Source organism: Ptychodera flava, chromosome 12 (assembly GCF_041260155.1).
Source record: "Ptychodera flava strain L36383 chromosome 12, AS_Pfla_20210202, whole genome shotgun sequence".
Lineage (NCBI taxonomy): Eukaryota > Metazoa > Hemichordata > Enteropneusta > Ptychoderidae > Ptychodera > Ptychodera flava.
In genome coordinates, this window is record NC_091939.1 from 29,909,273 (window position 1) to 29,936,555 (window position 27,283).

At 36.8% G+C, this 27,283-nt stretch overlaps 1 protein-coding gene across 2 annotated transcripts in view; it reads right to left on the reverse strand.

Annotated features, from left to right (window-relative positions):
- Positions 1-27,283, reverse strand: part of LOC139145578 (janus kinase and microtubule-interacting protein 3-like) — a 95,152-nt gene that overhangs the window by 5,203 nt on the left and 62,666 nt on the right. Inside the window, exons 5-6 of one of the 2 annotated variants that reach the window (XM_070716824.1) lie at positions 7,209-7,340; positions 883-966 (exon numbers count right to left, since the gene is read on the reverse strand). The gene's annotated coding sequence lies outside the window, so the exon portion shown is untranslated. Of the gene's footprint in view, positions 1-882; positions 967-7,208; positions 7,341-27,283 lie in introns of those variants that run through there. The other variant, XM_070716823.1, reaches the window with a different exon arrangement.

Below are 27,283 nucleotides of genomic sequence, written 5' to 3' on the forward strand. Positions count from 1 at the left end.
TGATTTGAGAAATGCTGTCTCTCTTCATATTGACCTTTCTACAAGAGCTCTGCATACCTGTCCCATTACACTACATAATGTTCCTGACTCGAACATTTAGCATATGGAGACAGTGTATTAAGCTCATTTTGTGAATGGTTTTATCCTCAGGGTTCAGACACTGGCACCTTGAAAGCCTCTTAACATTGCTACTTCCAGGAATGCCAAAGGCGTTCTAATAGGAATTTTGATATTCCGCTAATTCCTCAATTCCTTTGGCTCATACAATTTTTTTTTCTGCAGATCACAGAAATGAAATATTCTAGACTGCCGTTAAAAATGACACTTAAAGTAAACAGGCCCAGGATCCTTTGCAAAGCAAAAAAAGAAATCACAGGAATTTCAAGGTAATCAGACATTTTTATGCTGTTTGCTACTAACAGCAGTGTTTTTTGTGTTCAAATCTCTCAAAAAACTACAAAAGACACAATTTCAAATTTTGGATGATCCAACAGTATTCAGTAGCAGTTTGCTTTTTGTTATGGAATGACGCATCACAGATGGTTGACCTAGAATCTGGATTAAAATAATTCAACCCAGATTAATAATTCAGAATTCGGAATTTATGCATTTAAAAATATTAACAAACACTGAAATTCAGATTTCAACCACTACTGGACTGGTAATACTGGCAAAGATGTCAGGCTATACACAACCTTTTGGCTGCATTTTCCACTCGCACTGCTTTACTGCGCTGTGAAATACACAGATCACACCAACTTCCATCATTTCCCAGCTGCCAAATTCTTACTACATCACACACTGCACTGACTGTTATTTCATATACTGGTACAGGTGCTTATGGAAACGAGATGAAGAATGACGAGATGAAGATTTCCTTACCAAAGTAGAACATTGATGTTGCCAATTGCTACTCTCTTTCTCCAAAGTTTCACATTCTATTTTCTTCTGTGCAAGCTCTACCTCCTAGATGATGAAATAAACAGCAAATAAGATTTTGTTAATTACAAAGCACATCTCATTACTTATTCATGGATTCTATTTTTACTGAGAGCGGATATTTATACGGTAGCATCATTACGATATCAGGAGGATACATAATTGATGCCTGCCTGTTGTTTGGAAATGAAAACCTAGAAAGACTGCCCTGGGGATGGACTTAACATCTGTGGAGTGAAGTGTCTGTCAGTAAATGGATGGTGTTTTCTTCCTCTGCTGTCTGATCCGCCCACACTCCAGATAAATCCACAGGTTTTTTAGCTGTGACCACGATAACCCTGAATGAAGCTCAGCGCTCTGCTGGGCTGATTTGATTTCAATTTGTACCGTGATCCTGAAATGATGTCCTGCTCAGTCTCTGACTGTGGCGTGTAACAAGATCCAGCATAAGTCAATATGATCCTGACTAAGTCACAACGTCAATATGGAATAAAACGACCTTGTTTGTTTTGAATACACGGCCTCTCTGATTGTAACTATCCTCAGATCAATCATGAGATACATGTATACGCCAACTTTTATTTCTTTCGCATTGTCCGCTGGTAATGTTATCACTGACAGTCAGTAACATTTCGATTGAGTATTTGCCTCTGGGACATGGATTGAAAAACACACTATCAGATTTTATTTCAGATGGAGGACATTTTGCTGCGTAATTTCATTTGTTAATGTTTCCCAAACTGAATCGATGATATGGGTACATGATTACATCAAAGAGAAGATCAAGTTTTTATGTCAAACATGTCAACATTTGCTGCTTTCTAGTAGATATTATTATAATGTAAGAGACCTTGCCATATTGCACTTCTTGCCATATTGTACTTCTAAACCGAATCTGATTAAAAAAAATTTGCTACTCGGAGAATCTTTTAGATTTTGCATGTCCTTGTCTTGGACATGAGAAAATATCAATGTACATTTCGGGCTGGAATAACTCGACCAATTGAAGATCAGATGGTTTAATGCAAAATTATATGATGTCCTCATCACAAAGATGGACAAGTGATTGTGACCATGTCAGAGACATTGCAATTCTGGCTGTTCTTTGACAGTAGAAGCAAATGAAGCCGACAATGGTCACCTTGTACACTGACCTCACTAAATTACACTTCAAGTAAGTTTCGGCTCACAATTTAGGTCGCGACTTCAGACAACATTAAGTAATTTGTCAGCCATATGGGAAATCTTCATAGCAAGGATACTTAGCGAGAAGACAGATCTGGATCAATGTCTTGGCTTACCAGGTTAAGCTTTGATTGGGTAAACTTTAATTAATGGCAACATTGTGACCTGGCTCAGATAGGAAAACCATTAAATGGATGGATACTTTGATTAGATGATGTGTTGTTTAGGACAACGTGATTGTAATGTATCTGGATTACTGCCTGATCAGGTTGTCAGTGGTCTTTTACAAGAAAGTGGACGAAGAAGCTGGACTCTGGACAATCTGAGTGGTGTGGTAGTCAACAGGAAAATGTGTTTGTATGTAAGATATGATGCGGAGAGTATAGATATAGAGTATATGAGTGTGAGTGCTTCATGAACTCTTCTCCACGTGGAGGGCTCACAGTCGGAAAAATTGTAACAACTTTAATAACTTGGTTATTGAACCACTCTTTCTAGGATGGTGATTTGGCCAAGTGATTTTGACTATGATGCCTTCACTGGGTGATTGTGTGCCCAGGGTTCATACCTCTTGGGACAAATAAAATTCCAGGGCTTTCCAGGGTTTTTTGACCAGTTTTCCAGGGCTATTTCAACTAAAATCAAGTAATTTTCCAGGGCTCTTGACCATGAAAACAAATTTATACTCGACTTCTATCGACACACCGTACCTATCTACTGCTTTAATTCCTGGGCTTTTTCTTCTAACTGTATAGCTACTGATTGTATTTCAGTTTGTTTTTCTCTTTTGCAGTCTTAGAATTTACACTCCTTCTAAGACTATTTAACTTTGTGACAAAAGACATTTCCCTGTAGATTCAGCTTTCTTGGAATATTTCTTATCAGATTTGTTAAGTTCAACTACATCAGTCTCAAGTATCTTCATTTTCCAGGGTTTTCCAGGGCTAAATCACATTTTTCCAGGGTTTTCCAGGGCTAAAATAAAATTCCAGGGTTTTCCAGGGTTTTCCAGGACTGTACGAACCCTGACTATGCTAACTGTGACAGTACAGTTAATGCAACATAAAAGTAGATGAAGCAAAAACTAAAGGAAGAGAATATCAAGACCTGTCGGGTGGATCAAAAGTACTTGAAGAGTACAAACTCGTGACATGAATGTTGATAACAAGGCAAGGTAAACACTTCACAACATGGTGATGGAGATGGTGTGAGAAATGTGTCAATTACTTGCTAAGAACTAGCTCACATTTAAGCCACTGACTTCACCGCTACTTCATGAGTGAAATTCCTAGATGTTGTCTGTAATGTCACTGAAATCAGTCTATCTTATGACTTTGGGGTAAATTTTGGTTGCAATATTCCATCTACCTTCATTATTCATGTATATCAGAAGTCGATCTCATGATAAATATACATTCCTTTTATCCTAAACCAATATCTGTAATGTTTCTTCGATCTCAAAACTCATAGAATGAAACTTGACCCTGTTAACGTTGAAAGACTCTCTGGGCAGGATTGCAGAAATGGCTGCCAGCCATGAGGAAAGTATCCAACAGAAGTGGAAGAGACTAATATCGCAAGCCTAACCTTTAAGAAATCGATGGGTCAATTTTCTAGACAAGATTTCTGACTCAGCCTAGCCAATCCACATTCGATTCCCAGAAGGCAGAACAATATATCTTACATGTGTACGATTACTACCTTGGGTAATTGTGAAACAAGACGTGACTTGCGGGGTCTGGGCAGGATACACAAAATGCTTCTCCACATGAGAAAAGGTCAATTAAATACCACGAGTTCAGCGCTAATATATTTTTAGGGGGTAAAAATGATCATGCAGCATTAGTGAAAACTGCAAAATGCCTGGTAATACCATACAAGTCTGAACAAGCAGTATAATTTAGGAGCAATTTTGCGACGGAGCCATCTGCACATCAAAGAACCTGCAGGACTCAAGTTCATCAAATAAAATTCAAGCCAGCTGGTAAATTTTCTGACTGGCTGCATTTTCACCAGGCTAATTTAACTGTTCAAATATTCATGCAAATGCAAAGAGATCACAACTTCTTCCATTTCTTCTCTCATAATCTTTTACGGAACCATTCCTTTTTTTATTATGAATGTATTTGGTTGCTTTGTTCAGAGTTTTCACATCATGGCTGATTTGGATGCAAATCATGTCCGTACTGTACTTCCCTGTTTGATCACAAAATAGTAAATTTTACTTTGACACAATATACCTATATTTTACATGTATACTATGACTACCATGGGTGATACTACAGTTGATTCAGACACAATTTACCAGATATTTAAAGATTTTGTGGTTTCTTCAAATGAGAAATCTTTCACAGTAACAGATACTTCAAACACTGTCAATCACAAAGTAATAAATATCTTCTTCAAATTTGTCTGGTAAATACAGAAAGTTACACACATTTGAACTCAGAGACCAATTTTGTGAGTATAACGTCAGTTACTGAATGTGCCGTTTTGAATTACCTACCCTGTATAAGCATTTGCATTAACAAATCCTGTTAAGGTTGTATGCACCTCGAAAGTGAAAGACTTAAACTTTTGCTCTAACTTTCCTCAAGGAATCTTTTAATCATTCTCTTTCAAAATCAAGAATAAAAATAGGGGGTCACCGTGCAAATTTTCGTACTAGAGAAACAAATTACCCAAGATTTACAGATATTAGAAATTAAAAATGGCTGCCATCCCTGTGTTAGCTCTATGGAGAAAAATAAAAATTTTCGAATTTCGAAAAACTAAGACGGTAAAAAGTTTTCTTTCACCAAGAGCTTTAAAATGAACCCCCACATGTGGTACATCAGAAGAGAAATGTAAAAGTTTGAGAGTCCGAATGTCTGTCCCCGAGGTGCGTTCTACCTTAAGGAGAAATTGATGATAGCCAAAAACAGGGGCATGTTTTGAATTTGTAAAGCCAACGGTACTTCTGATTTTCATGACTTTCTATAAGATTTAAATCTGCATTTTATGCTGATCATACATTGCAATTACCGGAAGATAAAATGCCAATGTCTGTAGAGCAGAAATAATAATAAATCAATAAATCCCAGTCCAGATTATCCATGATACACACATGCCTAGTAAAAGTGTATAGTCAACAATAAAACACCAGTGACAAACATAAGCCATACAACACAAAACACTGTCAAATCAGGGACTGATTTATAGTGTACAGTGACGATGTATGTACATGGACCTTTATAAGCACATAACAGTGCTGGTTATTTTGTAATAACCATTGCACTCAACTCTGCGATGGCAAAACACGCTGAGTAAACTGCATTGGAAGGGAGGATCAACATTTGAACATTAAGGCCTGGCGACAATCACTATAGATGTAGGTCACCCTATACTGCAGGCATCAAGAAGTGTGCTTCAGGTAGATTTACGATGGAGATAGTGAAATATTTGCATCCATCAGGGGTATGTCTTTCTCCATTGTTCAAACACTGCCTAGAGAGAAATGTTATATTTTCCAAAGAAGATACATCAGCGTCGTGCAAGCGTATTTTTTTTTCTGGGCTAATTGTGTGTGAAGGAATTTGCACAAGATGAGTCATGTTATTTGTTTGGCAGTACACCTGTCCACACACATCAATGTGTCCATATAGTTCAGTTTTGCTGCGTGTAAAGAAAATCTAATGCAAAAAGTGAAAATGCAACTATATATCAACACTTTCACTCATCTCCAGCCTTTTGACAGATGGTGAAAAAATTTTGAAAATCTGCCGCCTGCAAATAAAATGATTTGTTAGTGTCTGTTTTCCATTCACAAAAGAAGCTATAAATACCAATATTTTGAGAAAAATGAAACAAATTGACAGAGGCAAATCAAATATCTGTTGATCTACCCTAAATGGTTTGTATTATCACTCAGTGTGACATTTTTCGGACAGGGTAGTAAATTTCGCCAAAAGTCGTTTCGTAAATGACCAGCAATACGAAATCTTATTACCATACCTTTCGAAACTTTATTGTGGTTATCCTCAAACTCAGTTGACATGACGGGAGTGGTATTTCGGGGTCAAAGTTGCCAAAGTTTTGACCCCATGTCGATGGCGTAGTAATCGGACTGCAATCCCAGAAATCGGACGTCGTGTTTGGAATGTGATTAGGAGCTAAGTATTGATAATTTGAAACTTCAAACCACCGATTTTTAATTTCGATGTGTTTAGAAAACTGTATATAAGAATATTTCATGATAATTAGTTATGTTTAATCCATGGACGACTCAACTATATTTCAACGTGTGCTAAGCGCTTAGATATCGGACACGGGCTGTCTCCGTGTGTGTTGCTTTCGGCACCTTGTATCGTACGGTGTGGCTAACTTCGCTAAGTTTGTTCAGTGAATATTACTTATAATTGTTTCCATTGCATATTTTGTTTGTATTAAAATCGCACAGGCATTATTTAATAAAAATAGCGAGTATATTTCATCGTATGGAATTATTTACCTGTCAAGTTTTTACGCGGTAAGTCACTTACTACGTTTACACAATTATGCTAAATATTGTCTGTCCGAAAACTTGTACACTTCTTACGTTCATTAAATGTACTTTTTTTCTCGAAACAACTGCGCAGTTTTCGTTGAAACTACATGCAATCGTAGCGAACAATGGAAAGAATATTTTCAAAATCATTATTCTCCCCCACATTCAAAATTCAATGCTAAATCAGGACTTTAGTCAAAATTTCAGTTACTTTGACCTGACGGCAGTATGTTGACAGTATCACTGACGCGGAATCAGACAACAATTTGTGACCGCCGCTCGTAGCGAGCTCGATGGCTTCTACCAAAAAAACTATCGAAAACGGGACAACAGTGTCACCTGACTTAATATGAGGTCACACGACCTGTAAAACGCTATCGATACGGAGCGAAGTGAGTGTAACTAACAGCATGTCACTAAATGTCCGAAAACTGAGGTCGTCCGAAAACTGTCACACTGAGTGTACCAAGTACAGAAAATCAGACCATTATTTAATCCATTGTAACGGAGATAAATATATTTGGCAAGGTCTAATTTATGAAAATCAATGAAAACTTACTAATTTTTCCTTTTCGTCTTTAACTAGTGATAAATTCCTGAGTTCCTCTTGTAAGGCTTGATTCGTTTCCTCCAATGCCCTGTACTCTTGAAGCTTGCCAAGATCAGGTTCACTTGCAAGAGGCCGTCGTTCCTGAGATTCAAAAGAAAAAGAAAAGAAAACGTTAACCAAATGAATTTCAGAATTACCGGTATATCACATTCTTCCAAATGTGTAATTTTCCTCCACTATGGCCTACCAGACAAATTTTACAGTGCTTCTTGGTATACGGTAGACTCCCTTCTTTCATTTGCATTCTTGATATGACACGTTTGAAAAAAAATCACACTCATTATAAATCTTGCAATACTTAGTAAGAATTATGAATAGAACTTTTTAACCCAGTTTGTGATAAATGTACGTGTACATCATATATTGTTGTAATATGTGTTATATCTCTGTTCTCATGACAAACATGTAATTCTTTATGAAAGATTTTCGTTATACCCTGGTAGGTGAAATGAGAACAGTCACATTCTGTATTTCCCAAATGTGAATGCTTTGATGGACATGTGTTCGGCTAGATATATGTACACAGCCATTAGCAATATTTTGATCTTAGATCTTCCAAACTACTTGATTTTTTTTGTTACATCTACAATATCTGGAGATAGAATTCAACATCAAATATATCCTGACAAAGCTCACTGATTCATGGCTGCACAAGCTTCACTATAACTCATTGTTAAATTTGCTGTCAATTAGGGATTTCTTTGCAGGTAGGTCGTACGTCACGGTTAGACTTTGACCCTGACCTCCTTGCGTGATTTTCAAGATGCAGAATTTCGTATGAGAATCACAACCCCAGCCTTTGACATGTACACTTGCAAAGCATAAGATTTTACAAGACTTATTACAGTTCACTGTATTTTCTTGCAGCAAAATATTTGATCAATATTTCCCGAGTACTGCCATTAAGATAAGACTTCTGAACCATGTTCAACAGTCAAAGAATTCATTTGCCCTTGAGCAACTGGCTTCAATTTATTTCAAACTTCATATTACGGTAACTTACCAGTACTAGATCAGCCAAACGAAAACAGATACAACCGAAATTAAAAATATTAAATCCACGTTTTTAACCACAGAGAAAGGGACCTTGCTTGAAAATTCTTTTAATTTTTTTAGAACATACACTGAAATTATTGAGACCAGCACTCTATCGTCAGGCGACTCAACCAGTACACGATTTGAAAAAGTAACACACGAACAGAAAAAAATCTCTGTACTTTTCTCCTAATGATACATAAAATGCTGTCACTGCCTTCCATTGGTATAAATGACTGCAATCCATCAGTCCAGTCAGACCCCCTGCCTCTACATGGAGGAGTTTCTCTCTTCTAAATGCCACCACACTCGTCTGAAGGCAGCTTCTCATTGTCTGTATCACAAATGGACATTGAGAGGGTACTTCACACCTGACTCCCTGCAAACCTCATCAAGTGAAGGAAATACAGCTATTTTCTGGGGTAATTGCACTCTGATGGTTCAGCGCAGAGTTTTTGATGGAGTTCCTCTCTGACATTCACATATCCATATTATGGGTGAACAATACAGATGACTTTCATAATGCATGCATGTATGCATCTTTTTGTAAAGTTGATAGGCCAAGGCTCTCACTGAACAAGATTGATTTTTAGGGATTCTTTGAATGTTCAGAACATCAAGATTTTCCAATAACTGTATCAGTCTTCTACATTTGACAGGTTTTGTCTCAAGCATATAAGAAAGCCATATGATCACTCATCTCAAACAGCGTTACCAAAGTACTGACTATAATGAAGAGCTGGTAGGAACATACCATAACTAGCCTATAAAGTTACAAACAAAGGTGTTTTTGAAATTATTAACTGCACTGAACAGTTTGTAAACATATCAGATAATATGTAAATAGGAGAGAAACCTCCACACAATTTCATCAATCCAGTCAGGGTCAAGTTTGAGTTACATGACTGATGAAAATGACACAACCACATGGGTTACTGGTACAGTGAGCAGAAGATGGATACATGTAAGGGTGTGATAATAGTACATCATTAATATTGTAAATTTTACAATTTCAATGAAATTACCTTTGCATTGGGGCATCTGGGCAGTACAGGGATTAACACTTTCACTGCCCAAATCACGGGATCTGTTATATTTCTGAGGCAAAGTTAGCCACGAACATGTACAGGTAGCAATGGGATGATGGAAATAAAAGTACAAGTTAAATTTTCTGTTGAACCGTCACCAGAACACAGCAGAAAAAATAACCACACTAATAATTGTAGGGGCCTGTCTCCCTGTACACTTATATCAGAATCCATACTAGCAGTAGCTCATTCACCCACTGACCGTTACAAAAGTTTCTTGTACCACAATATTACACACTGGTAGAGATACAGTAAACCATTGATATTGTATAGATGAAAGACAAGAAACATACCTGTGTCTCAGATTTTTTAATGAACCCTGGTATATATAGCATAGTGTACACTATATCCTCTGTGTTACCATGAGTAGCTGGTGAAGACAATTCCCACTGATAGCTGCGTCTACATGTATTTTCCAAGTAAAGCTATTAAAAACCATGCCGAATGGCATTATTTCCAAACGCTGGTCATATCTGCAGTCAAGTTTTCTAATTGACGAGCGGACACAGGATGCGACTAATTCTATATGCTTGAAGCCTTCCTGCACATCTGCATTTACATTTGGATGGATACTTGGCTTTTTATTTTTTTTTTCACCAGCCTTTATCAAATGTGAGCATCTTCTCTACTTTACACTCCACCCTGTCAACAATCGAATCATCCAAATAGAGGCCAATTAAAAGATCCTTCTCAGCCGACAAATTCCAAAATTCCAAGGTCACACAAACGCACACACAGAGACTGTTCCCGATGAAAGAGACATATTCAGCCTGTTCCCGTTTCATGCGAGTGTAAATAAACAATATTTGGGCATCTACGCTCTGCTTGCCCTGCAAATGCTGGAGAAACTGTACCAAGAATTGCAAGCCACGCTACCGAGAGCTGTTACTGCTCACTTCATGATAAATTGCTTGGCTAATGTAGGACTCAAAGTGACTTGCTGTAGCTGACACAAATCACGTGTTCCCGCCCTCTGCACAGAATACTAACGACGCCGGTAATTCGTGGGTAATTCACAGTCGAGTAAAAATGGCTGACCAATGATCTCACAAAGTCTTGATGTATTAATGATTGTAACGATGTGACGTACGGGGAACCCTGTTTTGCCCCTCTGAATAATTTAAACGGCGAAACCACCGTGCCATATACATGAAACTTTATGTAGTGTGCTCTTGTGTCAGCCACTAAAAATAATCCTGTGTGGGGAACACCTGGGTGTGCATTCCGGCTCCTTTTCCTTGTAACCACTTAAACAATTTTAAATTGCCTTGAAATATTCGCATTGATTATTATTACAAGTTACCTAATGGGAATAACTAATTCCTTAACTGCGTAATTACATGGGATTGAAGTATTTTCAAATACCCAGCAGTTCACATGTAATTGAAAAGTCATGTTAAAAAAAAAGAAAATCGTTCCTTCATGTTGAGAAATTTCAGTCAAACATTGTTACACAGTATTTGATCTATTTATCTGTGACTTTTGAACTTCTCTTCTGATATGACTTTTTATTCGATTATTGTTAAGTCTCAAACACAGATGAGCGTTACGGTAAAGGAGACTGAATTAGTCATTTTTTTTTATGATCACTCCAGGCATGAATGTGAACTCCAGTTGTGAGACGATTCCAGAATAATGAAAAAAACTGACATTGTGGGAACCTGCGTTTAATTTCTTAAGGCTTTAATTAATCAAGCGATGGCTATTTGCAGCTTGAATGCACTGAAATTAATTGTGTGTTAGGCAGGCCATAGAACAGCCGCTATCACATACCCACCCTATTGAATTACTTTGAAGCAAACGTACACCGCATAAAATCATAAAAATTTTACCATCATTAGGGAAACTGGGACGGTCTCACCACATGTATAAAATGCAGCTCTCTAAGGAAATGTTAAGCAAATGGAGGCAAGATATAATTCCAGTCGCACGAAGCCCTGAGAGGCCATTTAATGGCAAGTATTAGAAGGTGGAGTTATTAGTAAATAGTTGATGGGAACAACCAGATATGAGTTTTTTGTATTATCTTTGTATTTTTCAAAATAATCCTCATAGGGTTAAAGGGAATGTCAGATACAAGGCAGACTCATTCAAGCTTTTCGACATCGACGGTTTCAATTACGTTTTGCGTCCTTGCAATGATAAAACCAGCATCATCTAGTACCGATTAATTTGTGAGAGTCAATCGATGTTAACGCTCTGTCTAGTATGTAAATGATGCATTTTTTTGTATCTGGAAATACAAAAAAAAACATATCCAGAACACAGAACAACACATACAGGTATATTGAAAATGCTTACAGACTGGTGTACTACATACTGGGGACTAAAGTCATCTAGATTATTCACTGTAACTTCAGAATTCTAACTGATAAAAGAGGGGAGACACTGTCCTCACTAGTGACCATTGGCTGATAATTTTTTAACTACCTACACACAAAATGTTTTATATTTCCCCTACTCACGTTTCCAGAACTAAATGCTTCCTCAATCCCACCAAAAAAAAAAGAAATGAATCTAACAAACTGTATGATTTACGCAGTCTCATCAAATGTCTGATACTATATATTTAACAGCATCCAGCATCATTGCAATGTAACTAAAGAGCAGCTGATATCACATATGACATGAAATCCGCAACTGTCAGACAAATGGCAGATATAGAATTGTACATCAAATAGGTAATAATTGTGCATGTAAAGCCACTAGAAGGTTTACAAAGACATTTAATTCCAAGGCTACATCCTGCCCATACACAAAGATGGTCGATCAAATTTTCGTTCTCTAAAAATGAAGGGAACTATCAAATTACCAATTTATCATCTCTGAAAGACGTGGAAAATTTTGCAGATAAAACTAATTGTTTCTCATTTGCAAGATTATCTTCTCAGAAGAGAAGCAATTAGATGCAGGTGGCAAACCATGTTCTCTCATTTGAGGGGAATTTCCACATCTTAGGATGTCAGGACAAGAAATTTGATATTGAATGTAACTGTGTACAAATGTCGGAACGAATATTAATTTGAACAGGTGACCATTTTATCAAATTTACACCAGTTCCAATTTGGGATATTGTTTCTTTGCAAACAGGTCTGGTTACGCCTAATTAGTACTACCATTTATGTATAATGCTGGCATCAAAGCATTGTAAACATGCTCTGTTTCATGACTGACTGGCAGCTAATCGATACGCAAACCACAGTAACCAGTGCCAATTTTTCTAAATTGACCCTGCTCTGAAATTTCTCTATCAACAGCTTGGGTGACACATTCAAAACACTGTGCAAATCGGACGCTTGAAACCAAAGCCAGCTTCAGCTGGAAATTAACCCACTTCCATGCATAGTTTTAATTAACTCTGAAACCATAAACACAGTTATTAAAATAATCTGGTAACATGCTTTTGAAGTAGAACGTGTTGTGAATCAATAGCAGTGGTAATATAGAAGCTGTATATTCTACACAGACTGAACGGGTCAGTGCCTGTGTTTCAGTTTCCACTTCCATGCCTGGAAAACAACTTTCTCTCCGAACGAACGAGAGATTACATGATGTCAGTAGCAGCTGATGTAAGTACAGCAGATGAGCAGTAACAGAATTACATCTTAGATAAGGTCTGATAACATAAAGCCATTCATTTCCTATTTTCTTATCTGTTTAGAGAAAAAACCTTTAGGAGAGGCTCAGAGAAAATGTAAAGAACCAAGTCACCTATTTAATACCTCACCAGTTAAATTTGCATAGTGTAATGGGGCCAAATGCACATCTAATTTTTACAGTTGCTTTGTACGTGACTGATGAATTTTCATGGTGACAATCAATGAGTACCAGTAGCTGGTACAAGCAGTCTTTGGCCACAAAACCTCATTACAACTTTATGCCTTGTACAAAGCACAGTGAACTCACCGGTACAGGGAAAACAGACTTGCATGAAACAACTAACCTCCTTCAAATACCTAGCGGCAATGTAGTCAGAGCTTGTGTTTCATGAGCTGGCACTGAAAATTGCCATGCTAATGTTTCAAGATCTAGATTCTGTGTCGGCTGTAAAACAGTAGTACAGTCACTTTTTCCCTGGTTTCCATTCATACGCAACATTTACTTTGCTATGTATGATCCAAATTCACGTTTCCCATCATCATTTAATTTGTGTTATTTTTCCAACTTTCAAAATTTGGTCTGAAAAACATGAATGATTTTGTGACTGCACAAATACTAGTGCTTTTTTCTTGAAGACTCACACTTGATACAGAAATTAAATGAGCAAAGTCAAAGTTCATTTTAGAAAACCTGGTACAACATTTGACATCTTGAGCAACATCAAACTGCCCCAACATGTCCACATACTATACAGTATTGCAACAATGTGGTTGACAAGGATGTGGTTACATTATAACAATGTATTCAATAACATAATTACCGTAGAGTGTAGTTTGATTTCATCAAAAATTTACCAGATAGTGTGCATGAGTCCTCTGAACAACCGTACATCATATATACTAGTATTGATTTTAATTAAATGTTCTTTCTGTAAAGAAGTAACATGCAAATTAGCAATTCCTATCAAGATGTAAAGTGATATCATGGGCGCTGGGCAATCTTGGTGAAATATGGCTTCATTCCAAACGATGTGACTCTTTTAACTATTTCTCCCTGTCAGTCCTAATGGTACATCTTGTGTTTGTCAAAATGTGATTATTACATAAAATTGCAATTTAGCGTCTTTGAAGTATCTTCTGTGATTGCTAAACATTTGTTCATATTGCTTCGAGAAGATGTTCAATCTCTGTAGTATCATGACTTGAGATACTCAGGTCATGGCATGCTCAAATTTCTATCTTACAATTTGCGCAGGTTTTGTCTTGCGGGCTGAAGTCAAGGATGAAGGATAGAATCAAAACATTTTACCTGAGACATCCAAAGTATTCACCTCTTTGAGATAATCAATACAGCAGCAATACTGGCATAGAAATGTTACTGTGTGCCTTGAAGGCAAACTAAAAAGTACGAGCCAGAAGAATAAGAGTATCATATGCCTCTGCGTTCCAATATTCCCTCTCAGCACCAGCAGTTACTGAGCTCAGAGGCATTCTAAGATTTTAACCAGGAAATGCAATTCTCTCTCTAGAATGAGCTAACTCCTTTTTTGTTGACAGTTTGTATTTAAAATTAGAAACCATGCACACACTTGAACACAAATACCGAGTCCTCAAAGCACCTACAGATCAATAAAAATATCAATAAAAGTTTTATTTCTCTGACCAGCTGTTCCTAGCTTCCACTTTGAGAAGCTAAGATTGCTAATTTTATACCGTTTATGACAGAGAAACCTACAAACTCAAAAAATATGTTACTCATTCTGTCTTACAAATATATCGTTTTTTAAGCATCTTGCTTCAAAATGAACAACGTACTTGAAATTTGTTGCTGAATGTTGAACTCCATAAATACCCGTATATCCATATTAGTCAATGAGAGGCAATGGTGATGATATCACATGACCACATCTAAACTGTTCAGTCAGCTTTATGTACAGTGTACCGATGAGAACCATCCTACTGACTTACACAATGTAAAACTTGGAAGGAAGTTATAAAATTAAGCAATAAACCATGCCAGGCTATGGTACACCATAAAATTTTGACTAGCTCATGTCTTATACACGAGGGATAGCAAGTGAACTGGTCAAAACCAAGTGGTACATGTACATGTATATCAACTGCTGAGGTTGTTTAACCATTACATCATAATTTTGGCATGAAACGTTAAAAATGAATATAGCATGGTTGTTTTCACCATGCTATATCATGAACATGGGGCCCGGGGGCACCGACGTCCTTTGTGCCTCCTTACTGTTTATTATTTGCCATAAATGTGAAATCTGGCAAAAGTCAAATTGTTTGGACATAAATGAAAGTTAATGTGAAAGTGAATCAAGAATAAGAGATGGAACTCAATAGGATCAACAATATCTAAAACAGGAAACGGTGAACTTATATGATACAGAAGGGGAGAAAATTTAGCCACAAACTATTGTAATATAATGGACAATGGCTAATCTAAACCAAATTACTTAAACTGGATTGTTGGCATTGATTACACATGTATTTATTGTCCATCAAATAGAAAATAAATTTGGGCCATTGACTAAAAAACATTTGCTTGTTACACTCACCACACTTGTACTTAGTATTTAGAGTGTACACCTATCTACAATACAATGATAAAAAGTTTGGACTCTGAAGGTCAACAGTGCATCTTTAATGTATGAGACTAAATAAGCTTACCCCTCAAGTATGTATAGGCCAAAAACAATATTTAATTTGAATTATGTAGTGCAGGGAAGGACATAGAATATGGTGAAAAGCAAACTAAATATAAAACTGAATATACAATTATATGGAAATGTTGTTTTACAGTCATGAGTATCTAGTGTGTGCGAGAGACATATTAAAATTGGACAGTATCATCCTGACCAGAGTTTGTCTGAGTGGTTGTTTCCTTCTGATTTTCTGACACGGTGATAGGTACAAATATTATGTTATTCACCATAGTTAAGCAACATAGCTTGCATTTTGTTCACAGTAGAACTGAGTTTTACATGTAAGATAACTTTCTCATAAACTGTAAATTCTGGCTTGTGGCAGCTCAAACGTCGCAATACTACATTTTTTGATATGATATGGAGTGACTTGCACACATATGCAATATGCAGTGACAGTCGATATATTCATAGTAAGAGTCTACTACATTCAAGCATAGTGATGTTGACAACTACATGCATGCCAGTGCACGATTTCAAAGTAGCCAGGAGGAAATTCTAATAGTCTTTTAGTGGAAATATAGGTATTAAACAACAGTGAAACAAACAACATTAGTTATCGTGACCTTGCTAAAGTGCAATCTCGGATCATGTATGATCTGATGATCATGCCAAATTACCATGTCGGATTATGCCGTGATTCTGAAGTGCGCGTAAATCGGTCAACATAAGCACACATAGACTCTCGCCAGTCGCTTGTACTGCTTGGTCTCGCGTAGCTTTCGGTATTTATACAAGCTCGAGCGCTCGTGCTTTCGGCACTCGACCTTGCGCCTTCGGCGCTCGATCGCCTACGTTGGATTACTACCGCAAGTGACTCCAGATCCGGTCAAAAGAAGGCACGAGGACTGTCGACAGTCTAAAGCACACACTGTCTTCAACAATGATGCTTCGGCGCTCGATCGCTACGTTGGATTACTACCGCAAATGACTCCGGATCCGGTCAAAAGAAGGCACGAGGACTGTCGACAGTCTAAAGCACACACTGTCTTCAACAATGATGTCAAAATCAATGCACAACTGTCGAAATTACCCAAAATAAGCAACAGAAAACTTAAAGTTATCGCTGTGTCGAAAGGACATTACATCATCATAAAACAACGCTAGTTTGTTATGACATGGAGGTAGAAGGACAGAGCGAATTCCTCTCGCTCTTACCCAGCTATTACTAACGGGCCGCCGGTGGGATTGCCTCGCTAAAGCAATAACGAAGGAGCGTTTCGTGCCAAAAAAATACATGACAGCAACAAAAATACAATCACCGTGAACTTCATATTTACAAAACATCATCAAATAAATGCTAAAAGCTTCAAAACGTCAAAATTCGCACAAGACCGAGAAACAAGACAGCGTCGGTTTGATTTTTCAAAGTCCTTGCCAGGAGCTGGTCCTTGCAAAAAAACGCTAACTTGTTATATGCGCATGCGCATATTAAGGAGAGACCCATTTGATTTCGGGGGGGGGGGGTATGCAGGAAGTGGGTATGGGAACTTTTTTTGTCAGAGAGACAGCATTTTTTAATTTCAACTGTCACACCTGCATCAATTTTTTTATCAAATGGAGTAGCAGTGCAATTTTTCAAATTTAAGCCAGTGTTTCACATATCACAGGATGGTTTTATATATTCATTTTTTACATTCCAACGAATGAAAACAAAATGGAAAGTCTAGTATATATACAACTTTAAATTATAGAACACTTTTTGGCAAATCAGCAGTGATCAGTACTATACCTGCTTTTCTTTATAACAGTCAATTCCTTTTAAGTTCTCAGGGGAGATGTTATCTTTTGTGGTCAGAGAAACAAGGCTCACACATTGTATTTCATTATATTTGTTGTTCCTCAATTTTTCTTTGACAACTTGTAATCTTTCTAACATATTTATGTTGAGAGAATAATATATTGGTTTTTAACTAGTTTATTGACTCCTGTCTTGTGTTTTCAATTTTCACAATGTACAGAAGTCAAATAGTCCCATCTAGATATTGCCTGTACCATTGAGATATTGCAACAGAAATCCAGAAATATGATTTCTTGGGTCAGAAAAGGGAAGGAAAACATCGAGTGCACTGAGGTGTAAAGTAGTGAATGCTTATATCATAAGTGCTGGGAAAAAAAACACATGAGAATTGCTTGTGGTAAAAACATTTGCGCTGCCTATGGCAGCATGCTAGCAAAGAACACATGAGAATGAATTTCCAAAATTTAGCTCATTTCAACTGCATTATGACAATTCCTTTTTATTTATTTCTGTCTGTTATGAGAATTTTTTTTCTCAAGCCATTACAGGCTTACTTTTTCTTTTATTTCACCTGGTGACAATTTTTTTTCTCAAAATCCTCCATACCCCCCCCCACAAATCAAGTGGTTCTCCCCTAAGTGAGTCCCTGACCTATGCGGGCCAGTGGATTACTTCTTCAGTAGAACTGATATGCCTGCCGGTACCATCATTCTTCAGTCGATCAAAGGCGCCTTTCGTACCAAAAATACACGACAGCCGCAAAAGTGCATCACTGTCAATGTCATAACTATAGAATATATTGAAATGCACAGTGAAACGTTCACAAAGTAAAGAATGTGCCCACACCGAGAAACAAGATGGCGTCTGATTCGATTCTCAACTCAGATTTTGTCCTAGAGTTGTGCGCATGCCGCAGACGGTAGCTTTAACGAAAGCGAGTCAAAATCAAGTAAATATAAAATAAAAATGGATAAAAATATTGTTTAAAAATAATACAAGGCATGTATCACCAATTTTGAACATTTCTGACGGCATTTCAACTATACGAACACCCATGCCAAATATCACAATAATCAAATCAGTGGTTTTGAGGAAAAATTGAAAATAGTGGTTTTCACAAAAAAGCTAAAAAAGTGACTTTAAAATGATTCAATCAAAAAAAGAAAAAAGACCGTTTGAGATACATGCCAAAGTGACCACCAGACCAAATTTCAGAAAAAGTTACTGAAGCGTTTCTGAGATACCTGCGTCCACAGCATACGGCCCACTGTATGCAACAACAGAGGCCGCGTCATCACATTAGTACTTTGGGCCAAAGCCCAAAGGACTAATAAAGCATGGTTATTTTCATGTCTCGATCAATCAGATCACTGGATTTTCACCATCAATACACTGGTATGATATACTATCTGATACACATGTATGTCATACTATATTCTAGAATACCGGTACAATGAAAACTCTTAGGCAGTATAAAATATATGCAGGATACCGGATAGAGGATTGTTCTGCAAAGATCAGGCATTCCTTGTTTTCTAGGAGAATATTGTTACATGCCTTGTGAGCTCTAAAGATAGAATTAAATACTGGTATACATTTTCCACAAGAGATCTGTGCTTCTAAGAATTTTCTAAGTAACTGTGTAGCTAGAAGCTATTCCCACATGAAAACTGATCACACATACTAAGCTAATCCTGTAAACACTTTTTTTTTTCATTTTAGCCATGGTACTGGGAGTTTCATGATATTAGACTGAATATCACTCATTCATAATTGACCATCTAATGACTTTTTACAAAGACTGTGATCAATAATAGCTATGGTTTTCAAAAGATGACCTACTTTCAAATGGTGTCATAAAATATCACATTCCAAGCATTTCACCCGCCCTTGTGTCCTTTCTATACAGATACCTGGATGTTTAGCATAATTCAGTATCTCTCTAGAAGTATCTGCACTGTACGCCAACTCATTGTGAATAAAATGTGTGAATTCATCAAAAAGATCAAGTTTATGGTGATTAATTTTGTGCAATCAGCTTAATGTGTCTATCTGTTCAAAAGCATGTTTTTCAGTCCCAGGGTTTCATTACACTAATCAATACACTTTTAAAATCCTACTGTTCAAGATACATGTACATGACCCACAAAAACAGAACTGATAAGGGTTTGTTCATCTATATTTGACGATCAGATAAATTTTTGTACGCATGAACAGTCATCAAGAGACACTCTTCCAGACCAACATGAGCGTTATCACGGAAAATAACCTGTCCTTTCCAGTAAACCTTGGACATTACAGAACACCCAAGAGATATTCCCATGTTTCCATAGTGGTATTTGTGCAGAGTGTCACGCAAAATATCTAGTTTCATTGAGATCTGTTAGTGGAGTGATACCTTTGAACTCTGGATATAACAATGTAGGCCACCACCGACGGCAACCCTTTCTAGCGAGAACATGCCTGTAAATTATTGATTAAAATATGATTTAGCAATTGCACACACTTGGCGTGTGATAAATCGATTGAAAACTAGACACTTTCTTTAGTGTTAATAACGCTTTCTTTTCCCATGGGACGGAATGCTGTTGAAAATTTTATGCCGCAGCTGTTATTCTATTTGAATCATTAAAGTTTGCTTGGCTGATATTTCTACTTTGTGGTTTGATAAATTATCAAAGTAGTGCACATTTGACATACATGTGTGATGGGCGATAGGGTTGGCAGACAGTGTGTTCATTCTGCTACTTAGATTTATTAAAAATCAGGTTATTTCATTTCTTCTGATTTTTACCCCATATGTGACACTGTGTAAAGCGCCAGTGGCGCCAGTGAACACTATGATGGATACCAGGCGTTATATAAATTTCTTATTATATCGTATCGTATCGTATCGTATCGTATCGTATCGTATCGTATCATAAAGTATGCTATGACATACAGGTATTACATAGGGCAGGAGTTCACATGTAGATATTCTATCACAAATCTATATTGCATTATCTATCCCATAATATTGGTCTCATGGCTTGGATTATGCTTAATTTGGATGACTGGAGTCAGACTAATACACCAGGGTATTCCTACCCTGATCACAGTCAACAGAAGGGACTTGATACATCCACCAACCCGAACATGTAAATAAGAAGGAAATTAATTAGGAAGAAAATTAATAATTGCATACATGTATATAACTGCAATTCTATATGTTGTATTCCTCCTCTTTGAATCTAATTGCTTTTTTCTCAGACTAGTTTTTTAAAATCTGTTCCATGATCCAAAAACATAACCCAGGACTGAGGATTACATGTACTTTTTCATTTAGATTGCAATCTGTGGTCAATAAGGCATTAATCATAAAAGATGTGCACTTCTGGTAACTTCAGGAGATTTTAATGCTCACTTCATGATGTCTCTTTGCCGTAAATGAAGTTATTGTCTGAGCTAATTCCCAACAGAAAAGCTGTGGAAAATTGGCACCAATTACACAAACCAGCGTGCAGAATCAACAAAATTAATAACGCTGATGAATTCCCAGACACGTTTCTTTTGAGTGAAATCAAATTTTGATTCTTTTCTTTTGAGCCGCGTCTCGATGGAAATGCATCAACACGTCAGTGTACACAAAGCACAGTGAAGTCAACCAGTGTATGCAGATTCAATAGTGCATCGCGGCAAATCCAATTCCAACAGCAAACTACCGGGAAGACCTAGTTTGTCCGTGTAATTCAAAGTAAATGCCAGAGTTCACCTGATATTCAATTTCTTTCTTTTTTTACTACAAAGCATTATGGGTATATACACAAAACCGCAAACAGTCTACTTGCCCAAGTCTCTGCTTCCCGAATGTACAAGGAAAATAATACTGAAAATTTCAGAATGGCCCCTTGAGAGTACTGTAAATCAGGAATTCTCAGATAATATATGCAAACAGTCTTGGGAAGTGGGTGTTCTCTCTTGATCTCAAGTGTTGTTCTTGGAGTGTTCTCTAATATCTTAACACAGTCTTTGAAAGTTAGTGTTCTCTGATAATCTCAAAGACAGTCTTTGAAAGTTAGTGTTCTCTGATAATCTCAAAGACAGTCTTGGAAAGTGAGTGTTCTCTGATAATATCAAGACAGTCTTTAAAATTGTCGGACAATTTCACGACAGTCTAGAAGTTTTTTCTGATCATCTAACGGCAGTCTTGAAGCGTTTTCTGATAATCTCCAGACAGTCCAGGAAAATCCAAACAATGTAATGATATACTAGCCTGAGTACACTTTTTGTTGGCCTCATATTTCTGAGGTATATTTTCTGAATGCATTTCAGAACACTTTATCATGCTTGAATTTGGTGCATCATTGTGCATCTGGGGCTAAGGTGTTTAGTGTCTGATTTTGTGATTGACAAAACAGTGTGACACCTCATTTGTGAAGTACTACTATTAAGAGGAAAAAATCTTTTGCTTTATTTTTCATTGCTCTTGTTTGGAATGTTAGACAATGTCACGCTTGTCATAAATGAACAAAATCACCAAACCCAAGTATGATAACTGTCAAGAGCTCTAGCAAAGTTACGATCACTAAGCAATCTCTATTTAATTTTCCAAGTTTGGAAAGTTTTTCATCCATATAAAGGTAGCAATCATTGTTTTCCATTAAAAGGAAATTTGCATCACTCATAATGTCACTTTCTCCTCGAATTCTTTTCTACAGTGTATGTTCATCTGCTGCAAATTCCCTCCCTATGGTTCATATTGAAGAGCTGATCATGTGCCCTGGCACGTTTAGCTCATTGAAAGTTCTTTTTACTTGGCTTCACAGGGCATACCTAACCTCTACTAATCATGCGCCGGTACAAATATTGACAATTATTATACATCTACCATCGAGAACAATAGAATTTTGCATACACTAAAAATGCTGTACGGAACGCCCGTTCCATAACACGTACAGTTTCAAGACGCCCCATCACCTGAAGCGATATGTGCGCGTTCACTGTTGAACGGTTTCAAGGGACTCATTGGACGAGTGCCAGAACATGTCTCGCGCGCGCTCTGTACGTACATACGTAAGTAGTGCACACACTCCAAAACTTGCAGAAGCGCGTCCAAGATAGTGTTCCACACTGGCGCGATAAAATCGGAAGAAAAATTGTCGACATTGCACGAAAATGATCACTACTCTGACAATTTGATGCCCCAGTCACGAATGTAAGATGTATAATAATAAGGTTCTCATATTATACAGATAATAGGAATATCAACCCTTTGAGAGCTGTATTTTTTTCATTTTATGCCACTATTTCTGGTACTCTCCATGATTTTAACTTCAAGTTTATGATCCGGTTTTAATATTTGGATGCTTTATAGTGTAAAGAACAAATTTTAAAATTTAAAAGGAATAGCTTTCAGAAAAATTTGATTAGAAATGTAAAGATTATTGAAACTAAACAAAGTTATGAGCAAATTTGCATTTGTTGGTATATTTGAGCTTTATTAGTGTGACTGACATACAGTGAGTTCAGAAAAAAACGCTTTTTGGTCTAAAATCTTACATCTCCAGTAAAACTTTTCAATTTAAAGCAGTAATGCCATTGATGAATTATCAAGTAAAACTGTCAAAAAAGTTGGTATAAGTACTTTATATGAAAGTCTATCCAGCGGTACAGTTTCCAGTCCCCTTAAAATTAAGTCGCAGAATTGCATAGATGCTTTCACTCATAGGGAAATGAAATTTTAATAAATTCTTACCATATAATCGATAATCAACCTTCCGATATTTCCTGAAGCTTAAACCAGTACAATGAAGGCATGATTATACTTCATGAGAAATTTAAACTGATGGGAGTGTTTGCTCAAGAAACCTGGCACTTCTCTTTGAAAATGAAATCCCAGCAAAGGATCGCACGTATCTGTATGCTGTACCTTCATTAAATATTGATTTCTTCTGGTTTCCACCATCATTCCCAACTCCAGTTACAAAATTAATGATGGATGAAATAAAGAGTACGAGTTTAAATTGTTTATACAGAATTTCATCGTGCTGCCGTTTTCAGAGTATTCAATCTTTCACTGATTTGCAGCGGTGATAAATGTATTAGACATATATTGCTAAGAAATTTTAGCCGGTGATTATGAGCTATGAAACCATGGCAACTCAGAGACAAACAGACATATACCACGACTGTTGATAATCATAAACTAGTTGAATTATCAGAACAGCACTCAAGTTTCAATATCATGTAGGCCAACTCATCACTTTTTTTATCAATCAGCACCATGAATTTACTCAATTATATTTTTCCAGGCCTCCAGAAAAAGAGGAAATTTGTTGGAAAAGTTGAGGAAGCCCCTCAATTGTGCAGTCAAGATTAGCAGAACAGTGAGTGATGGGTAGGCGTGCATGGCGCCTGTTTTGTTTTGATGGGCACACAACACCATCCGCCGCCCTGTGGCAACAATTTCCACTGCTTTGTGTTTGCAAGACTGATTTATAATTTTTAGTGACTTCACTTTCCTCTTTTCAATTTTATCGGCCATTTTATAGATTATATCATTGATGTCACAGATCCTTCCTACAGAAACTCTGGAACATCAGCTTTGTTCCCTGTCCAAAAAGTATGAAAAATAGGAAAAATCTACAGGCAAATGATCGTAGCCTTGAAAATTGAAAATTAATCTTCATATTGTGTGCAATATTATTCGATCTCCCAATGTTCAGCTCCAAGTTGCTATCTGTCTTCAAAATCCCATTTTAACCCTTGGCTCCTGAGCTCATATCATTTTCCATGGTATAGCTAAACTGTTGCAGGCAACTTGGGAGTCGAGGGAGTCCGTGCGTCATATTTTGTGATAAATCGTATACCCTCAGGAATGAAATGTGTAATGATCATGTCTGACCTGGTTGGGGTGACCTAATGTTTTTATCATGCATCAGTTTTTTTTTTTCAGAATGTAAGATGTTTATGAGTTGATCTTCGGGTTAGTTTTAAAGCCATTCACATGATACCGATGGGTGAACAGATTACGAGGGTTAAATTCTGTGTCAGACAGAGCAGCTGAACATTTTGTTTGAAACAAACAGTTCTTACGAAAAACAATACAGCTTAAAAAATCCGTGATGCTGAGTTTATGTTATTGAAGGAACAATATCAAACTTATATGTGTAGGTTTATGAAGTCTGCTTGACTCATAAAAATCATGGGGGAATTCCACATCATACCTGCAACCAGGGAGGTTCAGGTGTGAAGTTCACCCCCCACCCCCATTCCCAGTGAAAAATTCCACAATCATCACTAACAACAATAGATTTGGGCTAAACCATAGTCGTGAAAGGGTTAAATTGTTCTTGGATTACTTGTACCAACATGATAGGATGCAATAACCATCCATTGTATCTCAGAGCTTGGCATCCTTGACAGAGAAGCCGAAAAGTGCAAGACCCTATCGACAGAGACGCTGACAGTCAGATTAGAAAATGATGAAGGCCATAGGCGTGCAATGGCAATCTTACTCTAACAAGTGGTTTGAGACAATTCCTCAGATGACAGATAGGGGGATTTGGCTCCATTCAACCGGAAAATGCATCCATGTTTCCAGTAACGTCCTTTTCCCCATCAGAGATTCACGTCTGATACTGATACAAAACAGTTTACGATGAAGATTCACATAACTGAATCAAACTGATAAATTGAATCGATCACTGCAAGGAAAATCATCATGATTACCAAAGCCAGAAAAAGCAGAGCACAGAGACCTCATTAATTTGCATGCACTTCTTTCATAACAGTAAAATCCTAAACATTTTCTTCTCCAGAGTAAAATACTGAAATTGCGCATTTAAACATGTATTCACCATTTTTGAGACTTGTAAAGGCAAATTAACTGCCGGAAATTATGTGTTACACAGAAGGTACAGCAAAATACACATGGAATGAAGTTTATCATGTTGGTACTAAATTTAATGAATTTGGTAATGTACCTAGTCATACCATGTCTGTTGAGAAGAAATTGCTGCCCGCATATCTCAATATGTATCTTGGTGATACGACTTACACCTGTCAACAAGATTATTTTCACAACAAAATTATTTTGCCATTTTTTAAAACTCCATTGTGACTTTAGACAATCCTCTTTCATTTTTCCAAATTAAATCAAAGTGATACAGTCAACAACATTCACAAATATCTAAATAATGATAATTTTGAGAAAAATATCACCGTTGTGCTTGAAAATGGCACTCAAAAATTAAACAAGTAATTTCTGTTTAAAGAAACCTGGAGTACTCTTTCCTCTACAGGTCACTGAATTTCTGAAATATGAAATGACCCTCCTTTTCAAAACATTTGACATCAAAAGGCATTCACTGAATGACATTTCATACAAGACTGAACACACAATAATGAAATCATGAATTAATGAAAAAAATTCCTTCCATGTTTGACAGTTAAATGTTAATAAGAATATCAACATGCCCACATAAATTAAATGCCCTTGTCAATATCTTTTGATATTTAAAAATTTTCATTATGAGCATTTTGAAATATTTACTATATACAGCAAGTCAGTTTTAACACACTAAATGAGTAAAAATATTAATTTTCTGATTGGTTTCTGTTCAGCACTGGTGTGATAAAAATTTTGCTTTTTTCCAAATGTTAATAAAAGCTACCGTGCTCTTCTTGTACTCAATATAATACAATAGAAATAGTGATAATTTTGAAAATTTGACGATTATAATACAAATTTTTCCATTTACCACCTCTAAAAAGACTTCTACTGCACATGGCTCTGACAGAGAAAAGCCATGAATGATATATGCTTCCATAATAATTTCCTCTGAAGGTCATTATTTCACAAATTCCTGCTGATGTGCTGCAACTCATTGTGACACACATAAACTAGGACAAATTGTTATCCCCAAAATAAATTTTCCTTCAGCAGTCACTTGCTGAAACAGATCTACTGGTAAATGTGCAAGTGTTTGACACGTAATATTTCCTTGTAATTTTGAGAGGTAAAGCGTTAACAAAATGTACAATAGAGCTACAACATCACAAAACAAACTTCAGTTATTTGAAACAGAAATGTGATTACTCCATGGAAACATTTTTCTTCTATCCTCAAGAGAACACTGTTAAAGTTTGTTCGGATAATTAACTTTTTTGAGCGTGACAGGGCCCTCACGGTATTGAACCAGCAAAAATAGTGGATAACTCCATTTTTACCACTGTCTGAATTCTAGATAAATATGTAATTCTCTGTTGTCCGGGTTACAGAATGAAACAACCATGTCACGCTGATGGAAAAATATCGTGCCAAATGAATGTCATACATCACTTTCATATCACGCATGTTTTGGATGCCTTGAAGCTATTAACTATATCAAGTATAATGACTGGAATTCAATTAGTAATACGAGGACATTCCTATTCCGGAAGGTTGCATGTCCATGTACAGTGGTAAACAACACGGAATGAATTCTGTCTCTTGGAATTATAATTCTTAAGAACCAAACATTATGATTCAGTCTTCTACACTATATCCCACCGCTGCCACCAAAGTGGTAACATGGTTGCACACATTCTTGTCAATACACACAGCTTCTGATAGCCTTTCCCATTGCACACAGGAAGATAATTACCCACAGGCCAGCAGTAATCTATTGAATTCAACATTGGCTTTAATCAGAAGCTTCTACATTGTTACAATATCTGGAACTAGTCACCCACCTACTTTCGTGTCATCTACCACAGAGTGAGCAAACCAGGTTTCACAGCGGGAGGGCAAGTTTTAAAAATCTAATGGGAATCATTTCATTGTTGCTCAGTTTAAGTTAAAACTGCACTGCTCACA